Source organism: Mauremys mutica, unplaced genomic scaffold (genome assembly GCF_020497125.1).
Source record: "Mauremys mutica isolate MM-2020 ecotype Southern unplaced genomic scaffold, ASM2049712v1 Super-Scaffold_100116, whole genome shotgun sequence".
Lineage (NCBI taxonomy): Eukaryota > Metazoa > Chordata > Testudines > Geoemydidae > Mauremys > Mauremys mutica.
Genome location: NW_025423272.1, coordinates 801083 through 810052, shown reverse-complemented (window position 1 = coordinate 810052; position 8970 = coordinate 801083). Strand labels below are relative to the sequence as shown.

The 8970-nt window shown below is 50.8% G+C and overlaps 1 non-coding gene across 1 annotated transcript; it reads left to right on the top strand.

Annotated features, from left to right (window-relative positions):
- Positions 1–6881: 6881 nt before the first annotated feature.
- Positions 6882–6955, top strand: TRNAT-AGU. The gene has a single exon. It is a non-coding gene; the product is annotated as a tRNA-Thr (tRNA).
- Positions 6956–8970: the final 2015 nt, after the last annotated feature.

Sequence of the window (8970 nt, the reverse complement as noted above, 5' to 3'; positions counted from 1 at the left end):
GACCAACCTTGGACCTTTCAGCATCCCTGTTCCACCTCAAGACCTTCCAGTCATGAGTCCATCTGAATAGGACACCTGGGAAAGCCTTACACCCCCCCTGAAGGGGAGTCATGCACCCCCAACTTCCACAGTCACCAGTGACTCTCAGCCAGCGCTGTACAACAGAAGGTTCGTTAGGGGTCTGGAATCCAGCCTGGGAAAGTTCTGTGTTCGCACAGGAAGCAGGAAGATTCAGCAACGTCCATCTTGGGGAGACCCCGAACTCAGAGCCTGGGCTCTCCCCTCGAATCCCAACCCAGCAGACTCCTTGCTCCCAACAGTCCGACTCAGCCAGGCCCTTTGCCCCTCGTCTGTCCTTTGTCCTGTTTCCCTGGCAACCTGCTCACCTGGCCTCCAGCTCGTTCTTTGTTCTCCGACTCCTCCCGGCCAGCTGGCCTCTTGCAGCAGGTGCGCCCCAGCCATCGGTTGCTAGGAGACAGAATTTGTGGCCATTGTCTGGGCCCAGGCAGCTCAACAGCAGCCACACCTGCCCTTTGGGGGTCTCTGCCAAGATTTAACCCCCTGTCCCACCACCGAGATCAGTGGTCCCAACACACTTCAGGGTCATGTCCCCCCTTACCTTTTTCCATGTCCCCCATGGTCCACGGCTGGGAATGGCGCCACTGCTACAGACAAAGGGACGCAGACAGGGGTGAGAGGACAGGCAGGGGCCAGAGCTGGGGGTGCCAGTGACAGCTTGCGAGGGGGCAGGTGCTGGCTTGAGTGACTGGGATGTAGGAAAACCCAGTCTGTGCCTCCGGCCAAGTCCACTGGTTGTCTCCTGCGTTGTGACATCCAGGTTTAAATCTTCCCAGCATGTGCTGCGGCTCGTGTATTAAGCCTTCCTGGTTGGCCTGGTCATTGCCAAAGTATCTCAGATGGGATTGCATTAGATTGAAGATCTGAAGGTTTCTGGTTTGATACCAGGCTTTAGCACCCCATTCACCCTAGGTGTGTCGTGCTGGCCTTTCTTCTGGGTGTGCAGCTGTGCCTTGAACTCACCAGTTTTCCTAATTTCAGAGGCAACACTTGCAGAGGGCGTGTGTGGGGTCCTGTGCCCCACCTGGGTTAGCTATGGCCTGCTACATCATGTGGTGCTGGCAGGCTCCCTCCCTGCACAGCAGCTGCTGGAGGGGTGAGTGGAGAGGGGCTGCCTTTGCTGCTTCCTCTCCCTGCACTGTTCACAGCTGGGAGGGGCTGTTGATCATAAGGGGGGTGGGGCTGAACCTTGACATTGTGCCCCCTCCCTTCAGGAGACACCAGTCGTCTGTACCTGATTGCCAGCTCCTCAGCCAGAGGAAAAAGTGATTTTCTGCACCTGAGCTGCCAGCTCTTCCTTTCTTTCTCATGAAGGGGAGGAAAAAAGAATCTCTTTTTCAAACCCCAGTCCTACCGTTGACCAAGGTCTGACTTTCTAAGTTCCTGCTACAGTGGAGGATTTAGAGTTAGTGGGGCCCTGTGCGCATAAAGTCCATGCAACAATCCCCCTTCCTCCGAGCCCTGGTATGTCTCCAGTAGCTGCTGTCCCCTGGTTGCAGGGAAGGAAGTTTCCACCCATCCAGGAGACCCCAGCCTGGGACTAAAGTCAGCTTCGGGCTTCTCTCGCCCTTCTTGGAATCAAGTTCATGTTTTTACCAAGAGTTAAAGCAGCCTGAACCCCCCGAGTCTGGATCAATGTCACAAGTTCCCAGTGTCTCCATGGAAGAGAATTTGTTAAATCCCAGATGAGTGGAGTTAAATTAGTTCTCAGCCTGAGTCCTTAGATCTTAACCCTGAGGCTATTGCCCCATCATAGGCCCATTTCCCGCCTCTCTTTCATACAGAAGCACAATTTTCTTTGTACAGACACAGGAACAGCAAGATCTTTCTCTGTCCCTTGTGCAAAGCAGGGGGCCAAATTCCATGGAAACAATAGACAAGCAGGGGGCTCTGGGCACATCCAGCCCTGGCCGTGAGATGTTCCCTCCCCTCTTTCTTTATGCTGCTGTTGTTATTTCATGGATTGTCTGGGATGGGGAAAAAGCTGAGTTCACTCTAGGTGGAGGGGAAAAGAACCCTGAAAATCTCAGGGCCACAGGGAAAACCCAACCCCTGCTATCGGGGGTCACTGAGGTGCTGGGGATTTGAGTAGGAAAGGGACTGTCTGAATTGTCAAGGTGGGGAATGAATACCAAATTACAAGATCCACATCATTAACCACTGACACAGGCTAATCCTGCTGCAGATACAAAGGAAACTGGGAGTGATTCTTTGCTGTGCAGCCATGGAAACAGTGACCCAATTGCACTGCAGTGAATGTGCTGGGGAAAGCTGGACTTTACAGGCAGGTGAAAATAGTGGATCCTAGAAATACCTGGAGTCCCCCACACCGCATCTGCCACCAGCGTTGGATGTTGAGCTGCTCACAGAGTCCCCCACCACCATTACTTTCTAGCAGGGGATTGCAGCACCCCCCACCCACCCAGAGGTGAAAGTAAGCCGGTCTGGTCTGGTACGGCGTACCGGCAAGAGCCAGTACGCCGTGCTGGACCACACCGGCTTCCACGGCGGGGATTGAAAGGGCTCTGGGCTGCCACGGCCAGGGCTCCGGCAGCCGGGCTGGGGCCAGGATTGAAAGGGCTCAGAGCTCCCCAAGGCTGCGAGCAGCCCAGAGTCCTTTGAATCCCGGCCGTGGCTCTGGTGGCTGGGCCGGGGGCCAGGATTTAAAGGGCTCAGGCTCCCCTCAGGGGCAGCAGACCATTAATGCAGAGAAGCAGCAAAATCCATCAAACACAGAACTGGTTCTGACTTATTTCCTTGGTCTTAAAAGAGAACAACAAGGACCTGAGTCTCCTCCCTGTCAGTAACTCCCTGCTCAGCCAATCAGGGTAGAGACTGAGGACGGGAGGCTGAGGGTTCTCACCAGAGAGCCCAAAGGATGGCCCAGGTCACTGGTGGGGATCACTGCCCGAGCACTATTTCAGCCCCACATTTTTGGGTGGACCTCCCACAGTGGGAGCTGCAGAGCAGAGCTCCACAACACACACACACACACACCCCTCCCTCCCTGTGTTGGGAGGGGAACAGGAGAAAGGACAAAAGAAGCAAGAGAAGAAGAGAAAAGAGGGAGGGAGGAAAAAGTGAAACAAAAAGGACAAACCCTAATGTCCCCAGTGATTCTAAGGGACAAAATCCCAGGTGTGGAATAAAATTCTGCCTCCTTAAGCTCCTGTTTTCCATGCCTAGAATTCAACTGTCACCAGATGGATCAGACTGAACAGGTTTCAAACCTCCAGGAGGCTCTTACCTTCTAAACAGGGACGGCTGTTTTCTAGTAAAATCACTGAACGGGAAGGAGGAAACTCGAAAGAGGTTCCTCCTGGCGCTCACGTCCGTGAACCCGAATACTCCCTCAGTCCTCAGAGAGAGACCTGGAGAAGGAGACTTGCTGCAGCAAAGCCACAGGGGTCTCTGAGGTCTCCCTGGTCCCTCGCCCCTCTCCTGCCTGGCTGATGTCAGCATCTCTCTGTGAGGTCACCACCTCCTCACCACCTTTGACCAATAGTCTGAGGTCCTGCAAAAGGCCTTTGTGATGTCACTGCCACACCCCTCCCTTGCTGTGCCAATGTCCTGCCCCTGGCCAGGCACTTTGGAGGTTTGAGCCTGTGGTCACCCCACTCAAGGAGCGTTCGTTCTAGGCAGCAAGCCGGCTGGACAGGGAAACATCAGACGCTGCTCCCAATGCTACACTCAGTTTTTTGGAAATTAGTCGACTTTATGGCCAGAAGAGACCATTAGAGCATCTAATCTGACCCCCTGCATATCACAGGCCTCCTGTATGACACAATAGTTACTTTTGGGCAAACACATTCCAGAAAGGCATCTAGTCTTCATTAAATGACATGAGGAGATGGCAAATCCACCGCTTTCCTTGGAAGCTTGTTCTTGTGGTGAATTATCCTCGGTGTTGAATATTTGTGCCTTAGTTGTAATATGAATTTGTCTCTTTTCACCTTCCGGCCATTGGGTCTGGTTAGGCCTTTCTCTGCTAGATTAAAGAGCCCTTTAATAGCCAATAGTTTCTCTCCATTAAGGCCCTTCAACACTTCAGTGAAGTCACCTTTCAATCTTCTTTGATAAGCTAATGAGGTTGAGCTCTTTCAATAGCTCCCTAGAAGGTATTTTTCTTCAGTCCTCAGAACATTTGGTGGCTCTTTGCTGCCCCAGCTCCAATTTCACAACATCTTTTTCAAACGAGGACACCAAAACTGGAGGCAGTATTCCAGTATCAGTCTCACTGATGCCGTGTCACGTCCTGTGACGTTACTGACATAATCTGTAACTGTATAGATCACCGTTGCAACCGCTGTTCTATATTTGCAGCCAATACTGTAGAAAGGTTGTCGTGTAAGAGGTCCATGGAGAGGTTCTGACTGAATTATTATAATGATGGTATCTCTAGATGCTCTTTTTCAGACCCAAAGTCCAGAGTATGGTCAAGGGACCAGAGGCCTAGCAAATAGTGATCAGCTAAGAGAAAGCTGGGTAAACAGAAAGCCTTGCTTGCTAAGATAGGCCTGGTCAGCAAATTGCCAGGTGTTGGAGCTAAGAACTAAAGAATTGTGTCTTATTCAGAGTTGCAGATTGGACAAAGAATCCCTATTCCTATTGTGTTTGTTTCTTCTGTAGGGAGACGTTCTTCCCACAGATCCAACCTTGAGTTTATGAAAAGTTGGCACATGTCAGTATAAGATATGGCATCCTTCCACCTCCCTTCCAAGGGAGCAATGCCTGCCTTAAGACACACAGAAAACAATCTTTATTGCCATATACTTTCACTCTTTCTTTTCTGTAACCCCTAGGAATGTACCTGTTGGACAATCAAAGGAGTTGCTCCATTCCTATGGATCCCAAATCAGAATTCAACATATATATTTTATACTAATAACATTTTATCAAAGTATTAATGAAATGTTAACTTGCTAACTTGAGACCATGGGTGGAGACATTATCTAATCTGTTAATCATTGGCTAATGTGCTTATCCTGTCTTGCAAAACCTGTCCCGGGGTGTGGAACTGCCTAGCCTGTCACTTTCCCCCGCCCGTGGAAAATCTATATATTCTATTGTAATTAATTAATTAACAGTGTCTCTGAGCCTAATAAGCCCACTCCGCCAGCACTGTGTGTAATAAAGTTCTATTCTTGACCTCTACACGGTGTAGATTTATGTCCTTCACAGACACCTGCTGAAGAAAGAGGAGATTCAGCATCCAGCTTGGCTGAATGTGTCTCCTCTCCCCACAGCTTGGTGATCTTTTGAGGAAATGGAGAAGACTGCCTTTGCCTAGCTGTACATCGCTTGCAAAAGAAACAGGTCTTTTTGGTGACAAGTGTTGAAAGGAGCCATTAGACAAATGTGGAGACAGGAAAAATGTCCCCCAATTGAACTGGCATCTGTGGATGCTGAAGCCACAACACAGAGCGCTAAACACTATATGAGAACGGGTGGTGTCAGAAGAGTCTCTACCAAAGCCTTTTGCCACCAGCAGGGGCCTCTCTGTGCACAGAACTCCTGGTAGCGTGATGGCTGCAGGAAGTGGAGAACTCCATTCTGGCATCTCTTTTGTGGTGAACATCTGCAGTGGCTGTTTAAAGGTCTCTAGATAGCGGTCTTTGTGAAGAGCTGGTTGAAGAACCTTCCTACTAATCAGGAGAGCCTGGCTTGGCCTGCCAGTTCTTCCTTGCCGAATCTAGTGTGTCTGTTGGCTCCTTTTTTTGTATCTCTTTTCAGAAAAAGAAAAGATCTGTCAGCAGAATCCTTCTAAGTGCTTGTTCAAGACAGAGAGAGCCTTCCTTGCGGCTAAGTCTTGGTGCCATGGGGCATGCCTCACTGCAGCACCTCCTGCTGACCATCCTAGCAATTAGCTCTGGTTCACCGGTGCGCCTTCATCTAGTAGCGTCTGGCCACCATCGGTTCTATCATTAGGACCCATGTTGCTCTCAGGACTTCAGTGTCCTCTTATGGACACAGCCCTCTGGCTGTGCCCCACTCAGTTCTCTCCCCCCTTCTGGGGGGGGGGGGGAAATGTCCTCTACCCAGACACTTGCCTCAGTGGCCGGCTGCAGTCCAGGGTGTAGCCACCTGTGTCAGTGGCTACTGAGGCAAAAGGTGTGAACCTCCAACCCTGCCATCTGTTTCCCTGGACCATTTCCCAACAGACCTAGAACCTTCCTCCACCTTTGTATCAGGGCCTTAGTCTGGCAGTAGTCAGCCAGGAGGTCACTCATGCACCCCTTACCCCAGCACTGCTCTGATCATGGTGCCCTCCCGGCTCCTTCCTTCTGCTCCTGCCTTCATGGCAGCCAATCCTCCCTCCTCAAACTCCAAGGAGTGACTAACTCTTGCTGTGCTGAGCAGCTCTTTATATATGGGCTGCTCCAGCAAGCCTTCTCCTGATTGGCTCTCCCAATAAGCACTTTCTTGATAGGCTGGGTTCTGCACAGCCTCTTCAAGGCTGTCTTAATCTTTCTCCTGCTTGTTTGGGGCAGACAGCCCACCACACATGGAAAGTGGCAAATGAGAAATCTGGAGCTGAAAGAGAGGTTACCATGACTCAGAACTGAGCCGAGGTTGCTGCGACTGAAACACAGATCACTAACCATTATATGATCACAGTGATTGGTGGGAGAGGCACATGTTAGAAGCCCTCTGTCTACTCAGCTGTGGCTTTCTGTGCACAGAGAGCCAGACACCTCAAGGTCTGTAAGTCTTGAGGGAAATGGGGAATGTCTGTACTTTAGAATTTGCAGGTGTTGACTTGAACCATCAAATGAAACAGTTGCAAATACCTTCTTCAGGCAGGCACCATGGCTTAGCTGGCTAAAGCATCTGTCTAGTAAACAGGAGATCCTGGGTTCAACTCCCAGTGGTGCTTTGGCATATGGCTTTTGTCTCCTCTGCTCACATTTTCCTGTGTCTTCCTAGGAAACAGAAGAGGCCTCCCTTGGTATCCAAGTCATTGCTTGCTAAGGAAAAGGCTTCTTTGGAGAGCAGCATTGGAAACAATCAAATCACAAACCTGGAGTTGATGAAAAGGCTGCTATGACTGGCATTGGCATGGCGGTTGCTTCAACTGCAATTGCTGCAACATGAGAGCCTGCACCACACATCCTTGTGATTCCCTGGAGATGTTCACACACAGATGTCATGTCACCTTCCTTTTGATTGTCATTGATGAAAAATGGAGCGATTGGGAGAAAAGTCCCAGAGAGTCGCACCGTGGCTAAGTTGGGTGACTCACCTGCCAGGTAAAGTGGAGTTAGGGATGCAGTTCCCAGTAGTGCCTTAACAAATGTGTCTGCTCTTCCCACCTTTTGGTGAATCTTTTGCAGAAACAGAGAAGACTGCCTCTGCCTTGCAATGCAAATGCTTGCAAAAGAAACCAGTTGTTTTTTCTAACAAGTGTCAGAAGGAGGCACATAAGAAATGTGGAGACAAGGAAAAGGTCATTGTAACTCAACATGTATCCATGGCTCTTGAGGCCAGAACGCAGAGCACTAAGCACTGTATGACCACAGCAAAATCTAAACATTACACCTTATTACACTAGGCAGTAGTTAGGTCAAGCAATTTTCTCATCCTACTGGATGTTACCCTCCTTAATACATAGAATTCCCCCTAAAACCTGGATTACTGTCCTCAGATGACCTTCATTTTCTCAGGATTCCTGCTGCTTCCAGCATAGGTGGGGGAGGAGAAAGGCAAAAACATGATGCCACAGTCTCCTATTTTATATCCTTAGTTCAAGTGTCTAGAAGACACTTGCCCAGACATGTCCGGGTGGGCTCTGCTGAGTCACTAGGTTGGGGAATCCTCCTGGTGTGGTCTTGTGCAACTGAGTCATAGACTTGAGCGGTCCCCACAGTGTTGTGTTTGGGCATCTGTCACTGAATTGGAAATCCCTTAATTACAATTCCTCTGCTGATTCATGGCTGTTGAACACCCTCCTCGGCAGGGGTCACTAGCAAAATTATAGCCTATTTCAGTAACAACCATACAGCAAAATGCATAACTTCACACACCCTCATGCTATACATATTTGGACAGAATAACCGATTTCAGCAGATCATGACTTTTCATACGATAACTTACATGGAATGGTTGGTAGGACATATCACAGCCATATAGGAATGATGACTATGTGAGCTACAGGGAGCTATTTTGAAGTACATCATGTCACAAAAGCCTCTAGAGACTGGCCTTTGGGAAGAGCTGGCTGAAGAGCCTTCTGAGTAACTGAGAGATCCAGGCTTGGCCCTGCCATTTTGTGCTTGCGAACTAAACTTGTCCGTTGGGCTCCCTTTTTTGTGTCTCTTTCACAGAAACAGAGCAGAAGTTCTTGGCCAATCCTTGAAAGTGCTTGTTCAAGACACAGAGAGCCTCTGTGCTGGGGCAGGGGTAGGGCTGCAGGAGGTGGTCGGGGGTGGAGGTGCTTACCTCGGGCAGCACAGCTCCCAAAGTGACTGGCACACACTCCCCTCCGGCAGTGGCTCCTAGGCAGTGGGATACGGGGGCGGGTCAGCTGTGGAGTTTGCACTCAGGGCTGCAGGGATATGCCGGCCACTTCCAGGAGCAGTGTGGCAGGGAGGGAGGGGGCAGAGTGGGCAGGGAGCCGCCTTAGCGCTGCTGGCACATCTCCGTGTGTCGCTTGGGGAGGCATCAGGTCTCTGTGGGCTGCCTGGGGCAGGGGCAGTGGCCGAGGGGGCTCGGGCCGCCCCTTTGCCTCCTCTCTCCAGGCTCCCAGCCCATCTTGCCAGCCGACAGGGATTTTAGGGTGCAGCAGCACAGGGAGCAGGAAGGGCGAACCACAGCGGCTGCCTCCCCCCCCACATGCAGGAAAATGGCTTGACCTGCTGGCCCCACGGACTAAGGCACCAGGCCTCCAGCTTG